Consider the following 16358-nt stretch of genomic DNA (forward strand, 5'->3'; position numbering starts at 1 on the left):
TTGGAGTTTTGCAGCTGAAGATTAGTGAGTAGAAAGAGAAGCTTTTGATTTAGATTGGTTTCTCTTTCATACCATCAGGAGAAAGGCCTGGCTGCATCCTTCCAGAAGAAGCCATACAGGGTGGACTAAGAAATCTGCAATTCATTCATCTCTTCACTGGTACCAGCTTCATGTCTAAACTGGCCACCATCCAGTCTGAGATGCAGTAATGTTGCCATCTGACTAAAGTGCCTGCTTTACCTCAGTGCAAAACAAATCTTTTTTTTTTCTTTCCTTTTTTTTTGCATCAGCTTAGGTATCTGGCCCTCTCCTTACCTTCCTTGCATGACATAAGTCTGCCATATGTAAACCTTTACTCCTAAGGGAGTTCCTAACGCCGTTAGCTGTGTTGGGCAGTCTGGAAACAACGTGTTGTTCTGACAGAAAGACATATCCACCACTGTAAAAGTGTGAGCTCCCACACCTTCATCCTCACCTGAGGTGAGCAGTGACACAGGAATCTAAGGTTTGGGGCTTCTGAAATGTTTTGATTAGTTAAAGCTGGCATAAAGACAGGGTCTGGAGATCCACGAAGCAGAGATTAGTAGAAACAAAAGAGACCTTGCCACACTCTGTGACATGGGGCCACAACATTTATGTTATGCATTGTGTTGTATATCCCACCAGCTCTCCCTCAAGCTTTTTGGCCCCAGTGGTTTTCCACAATTTGGAAACCACTTTCTTGCCTCCAGGCAAGACACTCCAGTGTGCAGTTCAGAAGCCTGTAGCTACTTGCACCATCAAATCTCCCAGAGAAGCAATCTGCTGCATGAACCAGGTAGCCCCTCCATGACCAGACGCTGTTTCTTGCTATCACCGAAGCTGATCTGGAGCTGGAAGCACCTGATACTACTGCTACCTTGGGGCCAGCTGGGAGCAGTGGAGCATCACTGATGTGGCCAGAGATATTATCAAGTGCAGATTTGGAGGCAGTTCCTCTTGTCTGTGCTCCCTTCCTGAGTCACGCAATGGCTGAGTTTGAAAGGGAGCTCTGGAGATTATCTGGTAATGTCTGTAAAGCAAAGGCAGGTAAGAAGGTATAGATGCTCTGGTGGGATCGATAGTTGGCAGCTGTCTACCTGAGGCATCACTCCCCCTCCTTTTTCCCAGCCCTGTACAGTAGCACTCCTGAGAAGGGCCTCTCTCTTCTGGATGTGGACATGAGCATATGGCACTGACCAGCTAACAGCACCATGGCTCTGCACCAGCAACCCCACACAGCAGTGAGTGATGGGTCTCTTCTGGGGCCAGTCCAGAAGGGTGAGGGCAACCATGCAAGTGTGCCAACAGTGATGATACCAGGCAGCGTGCAAGCTGCCCAGAAAACCAGTCTGAAACAGAAAGACATTTGTTGAAGATGAGGACATACATGCTCTTTGAACAAGGAGGTGAACTGACTAGCAAAATGGCAGGTGATAAAGGAAGTCACTAGTAGCACTTTCACAATTAATCAAGCTTAGTGTTCTAGATTATCAGTGGAATAACATGAAAAGTGCATAGCTAGCCAGTGTTAATTTAAGAATGCTATGCTGTTCAAAGCAGATGTTTTAAACATTGATAATGTTTGCATTTTAACAGGGTCATAATTGAAATGGAAACAAATGTGTCGAAGAGCAAATCAGTCCAAAAGAAATGAGAGTGGGAAATTTTTTTGGCTCTGCAGAAAATCAGGTTAAATTAAATCAAAATAGCAGAAAATAGTGAAACAAATGGAGAAGAGATAGTTTGAGCTTTATTTAAAATGATATGAGATCAGTGGAAATCCCTCTGAAATTCCATCATCCTCATTATCATACTAGTAAAATACTATTTATGGAAATACTGGGGCCATCCAAATATAGAGAGATGCTACCAACACTATATTGTGCCTCAGCAGTGGCAGCCTTCTCTTTCTTTCAGTGCTTCTATCTTCCAGAAACTGGGATGTAGGGCCTTACAGTTCGTCTTCCTAGACTTTGCATTTAGCACCAATGTTAAATTATTGATAATTTGTATCTTACAATCATCATAGTGCCTGTTTAGAAGGCATTGTGGTTATGTGTCATAGAAAGTTTAGTCATTCAGATCTCTCTCTTCAAACTCAAGCTTTATTTTCATTTTTCCCAATATTAGTGTTTGTGAGGAAAGTTATCTCTTCCTGTCTCTACCCCTGCCCTGTCCCTATTGCCATGCACCTACGTTAGATTGAATTTAATATTTGAGGGTCCACAACAAGATCACTGAAGTGATCTGAGGGTTTGGTGTTGGTGGGAGTCTGAAGAATACATCGTTCTAGCACTGTCACCAAAGGAAATTTCATACGAATCCATAGCTTCAGAGACTATTCAACTCTTTCCATCACCATTTGCCAAGCAGGGATACATGTGTGTATGATGAATGAATTATCTATTGACAGTGAAATGATAACACTTTCTGGGCCACCGAAGGTGAGATTTCAAAAGCATTTTTGCATATCAAAAGCTAACATTGTATCAACCAGCTTTCCATTAGATAGATCATAAATTGATATCCTAATTAAATTAAATACCTAGTCTTTGGGCTACAGGAAATCCCCAGTGCGGCATTTACTTTGTCGAGTTCCCAGGAAAAGGACGAGTTCACAACACTTTGCCCAGAGTAAGGAAGCTTGATGTTGGAAAGGGTGGGGCTGTCTGGGAGCATGGCCACACGTGCCTCAGAGCTGGCAAAGAGCTGACTGCAGAGGGATAGTGGGAGGCTTATCCAGTGCCCACTACTGCATTCCTCTTCACATACCTGTTAGGCATCTTTCTGAGCTAAAGGGCTTCACAAAAACTGCCAACAACCATTCATTTCTCTGTCTCCTTGCCTCCTTTGGGTCATTTTGTCAGCTCACAGAAGGCTCCAGCAAGGTTCAAAGCTTGTGTCAGGGATGCGCAAGTGTGTGGCCAGGAGCTGGCATGGGGATGAGACATGTGATGTCAGAGCAGGATCTGCCCTTTGATTCTTTGTACTTATTTTCCAAATATAGCAGAACTTTAAAAAAAATTTTTTTTGTATGAAGGAACAAAACCTGTTTTATTTCTTGTCCCTACACAATAATCTGTGAAATGCTGAGATGCCCCCCAGCACTAGGAGTGTTGTGCAGAGAGGAATACCTTTGGGAGTGCTTTATAGTCCACGCCTTGGTCACTCAGGGATTTTTCTGTCACCAAGCTGCAAGGACCTCCTCAGAGGTCTCTAATGCTGACAGAATTAGAGTTGTGGGGAACCCCATGGGGAAAGCTTGGACAAACATAGTGGCACAAAAACCAAGTGATGGGGATTAATAGTGACTCTGAGTATCAGGAGTTCCTTATCCACCTGTCCAGATTAGCTGGCAAACAGCTCAAAATGCTGCTGTTGGCTCTCTTGCATACTGCCCTCAGTATTACTTGTAAGATTGGTGCTGGCACATTAAAAGCATTAGGAAAAGAGACTGAAAATCTTTCTGACGCATTGGGTAGGAATCATGACCCCAAATAAAAGACAGTCTGGGGTTAAGCACCTGGTCTGTGTGCACTGCCTCACCTCCCTGGTCACTGGGTGCTGAAGGGCCATGTGCTTTCCCCCACACTTCACAGATACCTCGCCTAGCATATGCTCCTACACCATACAGAGGGGCCCACGGGAGCAGATCAACCTAAATAACTGCCGGAGGTGACAGAGACAGTTTCCAGCTGATCTGCATTCCCATTCTGCCTCTTTAAAATATCTACACTGCAACACATAAAAAAAAAAAAAAGGATAAGGCAGAGCAAACTGTGGTCTGTAGCTTTCCCATTGTCAACACTGAAGCTGAAGCAAGTGACAATCATCACTTGGATATGGGCAGATACGCACAAGAGAGTTTCAAAGAAAGAAAAATACAACACAGATCAACCAAAACCACAAGACCTGGCTCTTTTCCTGATGACTAAGTAATTTGAATTTATGAATGCTAGTTATTTCCCAAAATGGTCTAAAATGTATTTATTAGCTGTCTCAAAGTATTATGAATCATCCAGGAGCTGACATAGACCCTGAGACATATCACTCACCCTGGCCAGAAAAAGCTACAGAACAAAGAATAGAGCTCATAAACCATATCCACTGAGCTCTGGCCAAACAGTGACTGTGATAAGGGAGGTGACTGAGTGGGAAAATTAGTTTGATTAACTTTATCAGCAGGAAGGTGAGGAGTGGAAAATCCCTAAGCAGGAGAACAAAGGGGCAGAGGTGATAGAGCAGCGGTTGGAAGAGGGAGAAGGCTTTGGGCAAAAAGGAGGAACAAAGGCGCATGCCTTCACGGAGAGGACTTCTCTGCACCATCACCTGGAGAAACAGAAATCTAGCTGGAGAGGAGGGGGCTCCAGGAAAGGGCATAAGAACATTTATGTGCTGCAGGGACAAAATCATGCAAGGTCCAGGGAGAAGGAATAAGTAAGGGAAGGCAAGAGGAACTTGATGTTGGTATTCAACAAAACATCTCTAGATTTTCTGAGACGTTTCCTCATTTTTTTCCCTTTATCAGGAGATAGAAATTTTTTTTGTCCTTTTAAAATCATCTGATAGCGCAAAGAAAAGGAAAAGGATAAATAATAAATAATGCTAATAGAGTTGCCAGATTTCCCAGATGAAATGGCGTTGCACATGGTTGGTTCAGCACATAAAACATGATGCTGGGGTATCCCAGAAACGATGGACTTCTTAAATATACCTTGCACAGCTATTCTGAACATGCACTCTCCATGAACACAATTCATGCTCCAGAGAGTGGATGCATCATGTGTGTTGTTCTCACAGATGCCTGGGGGATCTTCCAAAGAAAGATTCAGAAAAATGAGAAAGATCCAGAGTCTCCAAGTGTTGCTTTGCTGAGATCTCTCTTCCTTCAGTGCTGTCTACTATCAAGTAGGATCATGCTGAAGTCCTTCGGAGAGCCTGGGTGCCATCCCTTCACATTACTTCAAATATCATTTTGCTTCAAATACCAAGCCTCTATTAGGAGCTAAAAGATAAACTAAAATTCAGCAGGCAGCAGTCTAACAGATAACCAGCAAGCAAAGTGCATTACGGCTTAGCTAATCACTTTTCTTCCAGAAATATTAAATATCTCTTCCTACATATGAGGAGACTTACACAACAGGGAAGGTACTCCTCCAAGGTGACCCCACTAAGCCAAGTGACAGAGATAAGAATAGACTCTGTTTCCCAAATCCTCATACAGTCTGACCTGCAAATATCCATCACTTGTGCAACCACTGTAGCAACAGTAAGGACATGCCAAGGTCACTGTGGGGAGCTAAAGACAGTGTTGTGACTACTGAGGCACAAGGGACAGAGGTTTTTCAGGAAATGTGATAAAAAAGGAAATCCTAGGATAAACAGGTGATTAAATAGAAGTGGACTGTGCACATTAGCATATAAGACAAATAGAAGAATGTGGAATAAATGCTGATGAGTATGACCCTCTGTCACAATGACTTACCTTGTTACTGGGGAAAGTGAGGTGCCATTCATGTTGAACTGCTGCTCTGGCTATGATGTGCAGAGCTGTGCTGTGACTCGAAGTTCCCTTTCCACGTATATTCCCATCAGGGGAGGCCATTGGTAAGTGGCCAGTGATGCTGCTTCTCTTTTTTTCAGCCGGTTGCCAGGAAAATATTCTTATCTTTCACCCTGTACAAATGACCACAGTATTGTGACAGCCTCTCTTCAGTACTTTTGTAAAGACATTTCATCGCAGAGTGGTTCTTAACTCTCCATGTACATACCTCACTTCTGTCCCAGCTCACATGGTATTTTCTATAGAAAGAGCCTTTCTGACATAGCTCTGGCTATGTAGAGAAGGAAATTTTGTGTTCTTCAGCTGCTAAGGATGAATCCTGCCTTTGGGCACAGTGAGTGCCAGGTAGCTGCAGCCAAGTGTGACAGAGTGAACAGTAAAAGCAAGGACATATTCCTTGGGGAGTAAGAGAAAACTAGCAACTCAAGGCCAGCAGCAGACACAGTGCTATCTGCTGTTCACACCTCAGAGGTTTCTATGGTTGTCTGATGACATCTGTTGCTCTCTCATTTTGCAAAAATGGATTTCAAATCTAATTACCAAATTCACATAAAAACCCAAAGGTAAATTTATGAATTCAAAATGTTGCTCTGAGGACAGCATATGTGTGAGGGGAGGAGCCAACTGTCACCCACCACAGTATGAAATATCTCTTGTTTACTCCCACTTACAAACAAACTTGACTTCTTCAGTGATCTTCCCATGGTGTCTGCAGGTGGCTCCATGCAAGCTGTGAGTGTGCAGCACAGCCCACACCCCGCTGCATCCTCGGAGCACAAACGAGTACCAGGAGAGCCAAGAGGCACTGAAGGGCAGCTCTGCCCATGCCCGCAGCACAGGGTGTGGTGGAGGGACACGCAGCTCACTGGTGGTGTCACAGCAGTGACAACCAGGCTGTGGGCTGCTGCACAGAAATGGCTGGAGAGGATTACACAGTGCATGGGAAGCAGCCTTGTATATCCCCACAAAGAGCAGATATTTTCCAGGATATGGGACTTAGAGGAATGCAAAAACACTTGAGGAGCATCATAGAAAGCCCCAGGTACATTGAAGGCTGGACCTGAAGAGACCAAGGAGAGCAGAATGATGGAGACCATGAGCTCCTCAGGACAAATGAGAAAGGTAAATGTCCAGGTAAAGCTGGAACCTCCATCCCTCACAGAAGGAGATGGGATCTGTAGTCCCTGCACTACTCTGCCCATCTGCAGCCCCATTCTCTTTCAGTAAACAGACCGTGCAGAGAGATTACGAGCACTTACTGCAGTGAGGGAGTGAGATCATTTATTCCAGCAATGTCGCTGCTTGCCACCACAAGGATAGCGCTCCTGCAGCACAGTCTCCTGGCAATACTGTTCTGTTATCAAGCATCATAAATCTTTTTGATGAAGAGCAAGCTATTAAATGTGCAGAGCTTAGCTAGTAGTGCACTAAAAGTGTATGGGAGGTGTTTGCTGCTTCCTGAGCACTTTCCTGGGATGTCTGTGTAACCTTTCCTGGTGTCAGCTTTCCTTCAACCTCAGCAGTAATAAAATATTGTGGAGTGACTTCACTCATTGCCTTTTACCTCTGAGAGCCTACGGTGAATTTGTCTCAAGTTTTTAAAGCGTGTTCTCAGTGGATGGATGGAGAACAGGTGTACCAAACTCACTTTATTTTCCTTTATGTGCTTTATCCTACAGCTGAAAGTGTTCAGCTTGGAGCTATATGTCAACATTTCAAACCTTGAAAATGTGACAGGTTGGGAATCACACATGCTCCCAGAATAATCAGTTAGCCATAGTGATTATGTATATGCTGCAGCTGAGAAAGAGACTTACAGGGACAGGCTTGGAAACCACAGATGGTCTTCTAGGAATCACTCAAGTGCACAGTGTTTCTACTTCAGCTAGCAGAGCCAGTGCTGAAGGAGGAAGTAACTTTAATGAAAAATTTGGTTTCCCAGAATGTCATCAAACAGTTTCTCTGGCCCAGGCCTGTGTCTAAAGCCTCTGCCCAATGCATCACCCAATTCACTGTAATTTTGTCAAAGTGAGTATGTTGGTAGGAACGGAGTCTTAACAAAAAAGATGGCCAAGAATAACTTCTCAGTATTTCTCTCAACCTGCTCTCAGCTATCCTTCATTCTTGTGCAAAACCAAACTGATTAATTAAAACACTGGTAGTTTCAATTTAACCTCTTTGGCTTTGCACTGGAATGAATAGATACATCTGAAAATGGTTCCGGAGGTAATTTCTCCTGTTAGCTATTATATGCTGAAGTTTAACACAGGCTGGCCCTCTGCTGATGCTCTGCTCAGCAGGCACAATAGAATAAGGCAGCAGCCTCAGGGTTTGGAGGTTTAACAGTTGATTTGTCTCCAAATCAGTAGGTAGGCTTGGCTTTAACCAAGTGCAAGCCTCCCTTTAGCTTCCAGTGAACTACATATGTATCACTAACAGGGATTTGTGTGAGAGAAAGATGGGCTCTTGCAAATGGAAATAAACAACTACAAAGTAAATCTTGGTCAAACGCAAAATAAACCATCAGCACTCAGAAAATCCTGCCTAGTTTGCAGTGCCTAGAGACTGTTCATTTCCTCCCCTCAGAAATCAAGGGAGATGCTCTGGTTTCACAGTGCAATAGGTCCTTTAGAGATTTTTTTTTTTTCCCTAAATATTGCTTTAAAATTACTTCACCTGAGTTAGAAGGTGGGTCAGCTTCACAGTGGGTCGGCTCTTACTTGGCTGCATGACACCACAGGGGAAGGAAACCAAGGATATCTGTAAACCTCTAGGGTCAGCTCAGACTTCAGTGTAAATCAGAGGCACCTGTTGTACTTATGATCCACCTGCTTAGGTGATCACCAGGGCACAGAAGTCATATTCACTGTTCATCCTGACATCAAGTGAGAGAGCTGTGGGGATGCACTGGATTTCAGAAGAGGCAGAAAGTCATCATCCTTGTGGTATTTAGAACCTGAAGTTCAGTAAAAAAAATCTGTTCATGTTTGCTAATGTCACATACGTTTTCCCAAAGCTTCTCTGACCATTAATTTTGTCAGTATATTTGATGAAGGGCAAAAATAACAAAAAAGTTTCAATGGGAGCACTCATATTTAGCAAAAAATAACTATCATCAGTCCTCTCCTCACATGATTTTAATAAAATGTCTTTGTAAGACATGGAGCATGACTATCGCCCAGATTCCCAGCGTGGTCTTGTCCTTGCAAGGTCATGGGGCAGTACGTGGGCCTAAGGAGGAATGTGGGGGGAGTCCTGAGTGATGCAAACTGTCCTGTTTTTCCACCTCCATCTGATTTATGATCCTTCACTCACTCTCACCTTGTGTTGTGTCTGTAATGTAGTTGAGTGCAGGGAATACAAATTTCTAAAGAAAGCACATTCCAAAATAATTTGTCTCACTTTAAAAAATATTAACAAACTATCAATAGTTTTTAAAACCATAACCCTTCATTCTTTGCTTCATGAATGTTAATTTTCAAGTATACTGAACTAATATGACAGCATTGCAGCTGTGCAAAAGGAAGATGGTTAAAAATAGCTGTAGTGCTATATCCACAAATAATATCTTGCTCATCATGTCCAATCATGACAATGCCGGGCCAACAAAATCATTTCAATGCCAGATGCCTTGTGCAAATGCACAGTGAGGAACAGAGTACAGGAGGAACGGGAATCCCACAAATGAGGGTGGGAATTGCATTGTGGGAAAATGAGAGGAGTGATTCGTGCAGGGCAGGCACCGGTGGGAGAGCAGGGATCTGTGCTTGGCAGGAGAGAGCCAAACAAACAGATGTGGAGAAGGTGATGTTTACCTGCCACAGACAACATCCAACCAGGAAACGGGCATCCAGAGATGAGGTGCTGGGCTTTTAGCATCCATTTCCATAATAGATCCCCCATGTCCCTTAGAAAACTTGGAGATGTAAAGATCTGTGCTGAGGTGGCTCAGTGTCTTGCAACTGTGTGACAGAGAAGGGAAATGAGGTTGCCCCATCTTACGTGGAGTCCAGTGCCAGAAGCCACCAGATTGCCCAACCTCTCTCCAGCTAGAGCTGGTGGTCATTTCTTTCTTCACAGCACTGTTAGGTAACTGAATTTTTTTGCAGATACTCACATGCTTGAATCAAGAAAGTTCACACACACGTAGAAAAATAAAGATAACAAAATCCTGTTCATTACATTGCTTGAAGGCTGCACCCTTTTGATGGGCAAATTACTTGGCTTGAGTTTTGTTTTCATGCTTCCTGTCAAAGCTTCCACACTGTTGAAAATACTAAAACTTCGAGAGCTACATGCCTTATATCTAATGATCTAGCTAATGATCTAACACATACATCATTAAAAAACCCTGCTGCCCACATTCATGTTAAAGACATGGAAATAGAAAGCATGTCATTTGCATTTTTTTGTTTGTTTTGCCTAAATTGAAAACATTCCCCCTCCTCCCTCACTTTAAACACCAAAGAAAAAACGCGTCTTGTTGTCCAGGTATCAGACTAAGGGAAGTTAGCTTCTGGTCAAAACCTGCTTACAAGATTTATGTCATCAAATACATAAAGACAGAGCTTGGAGCAAGAAAATGATGAGTTGTAGGAAAGGGCTGGTTGTAAGAAAGTGTTAACACATTTATTATAGCTCTAGGGAAAGGTGTATTTTACATTCTTATCAAACCAGCTGTTAAATTATAAAGGCACTAAATTTTGCATCTGGTTTTGAAAGCCCAGACAGAGTCACATGATCGATGCAATATCAGTTGATCAGATCTATTTTTTTAACTATAGAATGCTTTTCTACATTAGACTTAAAACTGAATAATCTGGCCGTTATGACCTACACACAGCAATGGTATTTCTGCTTATATTAATTTTGTTGTCAAAGATACAGCTGTTGTAGGAAATATTTTGAATTTTTAGTACCATCTGGTGTGCTGAAAGAAAAAGAAGTGCTTTAAATGTTGGCATAAATCCATTTTCTAAGTGGGTAATATTGGTGCTTTGAGAAAGGGGCTGTCAGAGCAGGAGATGAGAAGAGTTGTTAACCCAGGCTGTTTTCATCATTCTATCGCACTACAAATCCTACCCTATCTTGATAAAACAAACATGTTTATGACTCTTAGGGAATTCAGAATGGCTCATCGTTACTAAATACATTTGCATTATCCAACATTTTTTCAGGATTTGACATTCAGCTATGCTGGGAAATGACAGACTCAGGGATTGTACAAACCAGGAAGCACGGGGAGCTGAGACTTTGTGCAGAGGCTACTGAAATACCTCCTTGTAGGGGTGAGAACCTTCCTGGTGGCCCCTCTGCAATGCTTGTACTTTCCCTGTTCTCTTCACGCTGTTAGAACAACCCAAAATCTTACAGCTCCAGCCTGAATTTGCTGTGTGGATAAATGAATGTGAGATCGACCTTTATCAGACAGTTATTTCAGAGAGAAAAATCTCAGCTTTCTATAGGAATGTTAGATGAATGTGTTACAGTTCATACATCATATCTTCTTCTGAGCAGTCATTTCCTATTGTGGGGAATTGGGTTAGAGGAGTAGCAGCAGCTCTAAAGTAATATAGTGTTTCCTTAGGGAGCTCTGAAATCTTCATTAAGTCTCCACTGCAGCTGCAAGCATTAAGACAGTCTTAAAAACATGGAAGTTGCAGAAGACAAAAATAAAGCATTTGTTCCAGGGAAAAAAATAAGTTGAAAATTCACCCCACAAAGGTTTTCATTAAGTCACCAAAACCCCTTCTGCAAGCAAAATGCACACCTCAGTATCCAAGTGCTTAAATCCATAATCAGCGTTGCAACTGTCCCTTCAACAAAAGAGATTTCATAGTCACAGACTGTCAGCATTGCCCAAATCCTGCAAAGTTCTGGGTAAAAAGCTGCTTATAAACCTGCAGAGACCAGGAATCGAGTGTGCTGGGGCTGCAGGTCTGCTGCAGGCAGCATGTGCAGCCTTGCTAGAGGATGCTTGGAAGTGCCATTGCATGGAGCAAGGCTAGCCACTGGCAGATACGCTGCTTTTCTGTCAAAAAATAAAGCATACATTTGAGAGAATCGTGCAAAAACTCATTTTTTCCTTCCTTCCATTAATTATGGATTTTGTACAACATCACCTTGTTGGACTATTAATTACAACAAAATTAATTCATTTTTACCAAACTAATACTAAAACCTGTTTGCATCCTCTACTGCTATTTCACCAATTACCCTATACAAGCAATCATAACCATTTTCCTGAGAGTTGACTTGTACCTCACCTGTCTGCCAGATACATTGACCTTCACAAGTACTAGACTGAATGTTAACTTTATGGACTCCATGGTACCAAGGACCCTCAACAGTTAATGGTGTGGATGTATTTTTTTTTTTCCCCTCATATTCCCCTCCTTTACAAAGCCACTTCAGACATACTTCTCACACAACTGCCTATGGTGGGAGCAAAGAAGATGCTTTGAATACCACTTTCAATAAACATTAGAACTAGATTATTTGACTCAAAAGCTTGCTAAAATTTAGTTTTTTTTTAAATGGCTGCTGCATCACCACACTGTAGGGTTGAAACCAAGTCCAGGAACCAAAAACAGGACTGAGACCCATCATAATTATTTCCCATTGGAAAAGTACTTGGTTTTGCATGAGCATTTTGTAGCAGCAGGAGACCATCCTGTGATGATATTCCTTTCCACTGACATTATCACTTAATTCCCTTCTTTTTGAAGGTTTTTATAGGGATTGGGTGCAGCTGTTTCTCATCAGCCCCTTCTTATTAGAGTTTCTAAGACTCCTGATTAATTTAGAGCCTGTTTCAGCTGCTGCTTAAGGAGATAGAACATCTTGCCCTCACCCTTCTCAGTTTGCTTTTCCAATAGCTTTGAAAACATTGTGTGCAGTATTTATAATGTTGCTTATGAGCAAACGTATGCATAAGTTTGAGGTATTTGTCTTATTTTCAGGAGTTAAATTATTTCCTTCCCCCTGCTCATCCCTCTGCCCATCTTTCAATTTCTTGAAACACCTAATTTGTAGGGTAGTATAAAAACTGGGAGGAGGGTTCACTCAAGCTCTAAGGAGACTGTTGCATTGTCTGATACTGGAAGGAGTTGAACAGTGTTAAGCTCTGCCTGAAAATGGGTCACTCACAGAACCCTGCAGGATTGGGTCACTGGGGGTCTTTCTCCAAGTGGTTGTGCATGTGTTCTCAGAGATTTAGCATACAAATCTTGCACAAAAGGAGCATCTCCTTTTTCAGCTTACAAGGGAGGCTGTTTTTGGTGGCTAGTGAACACTGTGCTGCATCAGTGCTTCTGGTGGCTCTCCAAGCATATACCAAAAGACTATAGGCAAACCACAGGGCTTCTGCCAGTGACCGCACAGCCCAAGTATTAGAGGGCTAGAAGAGAAGAGAATGGTGCCTTCTGAAGACCAAAAGGACAGCTGAAGGAAAATGTGCTTTGGGGATGAGAAAACACTGTTATTGTTGGAGAGAGGACCTTAGAAAACTTATTGCCTGGAACATTAATCCCGCATGAGTCCTTCCTGTAGGCTACAAGCATTTCTAAAGCCTTAGATATGTTTCAATTAATACCATTGCTTTCCTCCAGAGTCTCCTGATTGCTTAGTGTGTTGTAGCCTTCATTTTCCCAGACAGCTGACTCTTGAATTGGGTGATTTTTTTCTGAATCCAGGAGAAAGTGCACTGCTAAAACATCTAAATATTTTAAAAAACTTAATGTTCACCAATAAATTTCAAATACTGTTTCTTCCTGCCAGTTTATTAGGGGAAGAAAGGTTGAAATAAGGAAAACCAATAAATTTCAACAGGTTGTTCAAAAGACAACGTAGAACCTTCATAAGATGGTGCATTTTATCTACTGATTGCACTTTTCAAAAGTGATCTTAGTAATATCTTAGTTTTATGCAGGGTATCTAATCAACCATACAAAGATAATATCTTACATAAAGAAGACACATTGCCTTTTGCTATGATCATGCATCTTGAGGTTCTGCTGTACAGGTTTACCTGCAAAGAATGTGTGCACCACAAACCCTTGTCCACAAGCACATGCTGACTACAGCCAGTTGCCTTATTTTTTGGTTAATTTAGCTTTAGTTTTTCAATTGTAACACAGAGCAAACCTCTTGAAGAGCCTGGGGTGACAATGAGTGCAATGAGCCTACAAACAACAGAAAAGCCACAGGCATGACTTATTTACCAGTGCAAAAAGAAAAAGTTGAGCAGAGCCTGATGAAATGCTAAGGAAAGAGAAGGGAAGCAGAGCTCTTGATTGACAGATGTTCCACATAACTGAGCGGGTAAATGTAGTGTTTAATAAAAGAATTGTGTTCCTGGTAATACCAGTCTCCAGTAATTCAGTTAAATTGTGTTAGTTACAATTTACATGAGAGCTAATTAACTCTGCAGCGTGCACTAGGAATATCGTTCAGTTCCATTTGAACTGAACGCTATCCCAGAGAAAGGTGGGCAGTGCGGGGTCTCAGAATGGCACAGCCAACACTGTGAGTTTTGTTCTTCAGTGCCCATTGCTTTCTGCTTCTTAAAGGCTTTTGCATCTAACATTGATACGTGACATGTATAATGCATGATAAACTTTATTTTTCTACCTGAGTAGCTTTGGATTTTCTGCTACTAAAAACAAAGGCCATGGTTGTAGGACTAATTTACTAACTGGATGTTTATTCTCTCTCCATCTTGTTTTACTTTGCTATCAAAACATATTTTGTTTCTGTTAATCTAGAAATTTAAGCTGCAATAATCTAAAGCTATTTACTCTGAATGAAACTATTCACACAGAGTTTTAATACGCTGTAACTTATATAAATTGACTTCACACCTTCAGTTGATTATTTATTTAGCTTTCCTGAGTGACCCTGTGTAGGCAGCCCAAACTGTTTCATTAGTAAAATGAGGACTACCCTTCAGGCTGTATCTCTTTCAGCTGTTCTCAGCCCCTATCCAGCTCTTTTTCATTATCCTGAGAATTAAAAATCTTGCAAGGGGCTTGAGGCCAAATTCAGCTCACTGCTGCAGACTATACTTATGATTCAGCCTTTCTTTCACCCCCAAGTGAGTTTATTTCCATCTGTGCTACTGCAACACCTTTTCCTCCTTCCTAAGAAGATTTGCAGTCAAATGTCTCAGCCAGATGCACCAGGACATCTAGCATCACACACACACACCTCCATATTTTGTTTTTCTGTATTTGACAATTTTTCTGCTTATTTATGATGCTATATTATTTTTTTTCTGCAACCTTTTTCAACAAGAACTATCTAAGATACATTTCCTACCAACCAACTATTGCAAATCAAAAATTGCAATGTAGAAAATGCAGGAGTGCCCCCTCTTGTCTGCTCTCAAGTAAAACAGCTCAGCCACTTTTCTGTGGAGGAAAAGCAGAATGAAATAGTTTTGCTTTATCTGTCAATTTGCGTTTATTTACAAATTGAAATGGAATAAAATAAAGATGTTCACAGCCTGATAAATGAGGATGCGTGCACATGTTTGCAGATTGAAACCCTCTGATGCTCTCTTTTTGTGGGGAGGGAATTCAGAAGTACAGGCGTATGTACAACAGAATGAGCGCTAAGTTTCTGCCCACTCCACATTCTTCATTGTTTTATCTGCAGACAGAGATGCTTTTGGTACTGCTTTGATCAGACAGATCATATCTAATAAAATATTCTCTTTTTTTCTCAGACGCTTGAACCTTGGGATTCCCTTTTCCTTGAATCAGGATCTTCAAAATGGTTACGCTGTGATATGAAGAAGTCTGATTTCTCAGATACTAACTCATAAATATTAACATTCTCAGAGTCTCTCTAGAATAATTTAGAAAAATAATTATGTCCATCCTTATGAAATTTCCTAGGTGATGAGAATGGAAGTGATAAATGGAGACCACAAAAAGAATTACCTTTTGGAAGTCAAGTTCACCTGTGGTTACTGTACATGTACTGTGTCGTCTTGTGTCAGCAAAACCAGCTGTTGTCAGGGTACTGCAGGGTGGGGTGCATGAGCTCACAAAGAAGGCTGTCAGATAGGATTTACTGGGAAGTGGGTCTGTGCAATGGTCTGTATGTCCACATTTTGTTGTCTAAGCGTCAGTGCGAGGTTTTATTTGTTTATTCATCTCTTTGTTCATTTGTTTTATCAAGATCTTTATGAAATTAGAAAGAACAACCATCCCAAAGCTCAGCAAAGCCCTGTGTCTGAGCACAGTGTGACTGCCATCCCTGTGGACAGGCAGCCCCTGTCCAAACATGTGGGGAAACCTCCAGCTCTTTGCAGTCAGATGAATGCGGAGGGCTCTTCAAACATGAAATTCCTAAGTGGTAGGTTTGGGCATTGCCTCATAAAGAGCCCTGCAAATTTTCACCTTGAAGTTCTGCAACACAGCCTGATTTTCTCTCTCCTTGCCTCTTCTCCATTCTCTCTCACAGCTTTTGGTTTGCTACTGGAAAGTGACCCCTTGAGACAAAGTTAATCTTATTTCAGGAACTGTGCCCACAAAACAGGGAGATGACTGTTACGTTCCAGGTAGTATTAAAGAAAAATAAAACACAATGCAGCATTAAAGCCCATGTGAAGCCAGTGCTTGTAAGCAGTGCCAAGATGATGGTTACAGAGAAGAAAGGCTCTGATTTAGCTCTGACAAGGGCTGTGCTATGCCATAACAAGTCTAGATACTAGGACTGTGTCTATACCATCTAATCAATATGGCACTTTGCCTGGTCTAATTAGCTC

General features: G+C 41.9%; 1 long non-coding RNA gene across 1 annotated transcript; it reads right to left on the minus strand.

The window, feature by feature from the left end:
- Positions 4722–15596, minus strand: LOC110392403. Its single transcript, XR_002434340.1, has 3 exons — positions 15529–15596; positions 5507–5697; positions 4722–5026 (listed from the first exon to the last, which is right to left on the minus strand). It is a non-coding gene; the product is annotated as an uncharacterized LOC110392403 (long non-coding RNA).

This window comes from Numida meleagris, chromosome 1 (genome assembly GCF_002078875.1).
Source record: "Numida meleagris isolate 19003 breed g44 Domestic line chromosome 1, NumMel1.0, whole genome shotgun sequence".
NCBI classification, from domain to species: domain Eukaryota; kingdom Metazoa; phylum Chordata; class Aves; order Galliformes; family Numididae; genus Numida; species Numida meleagris.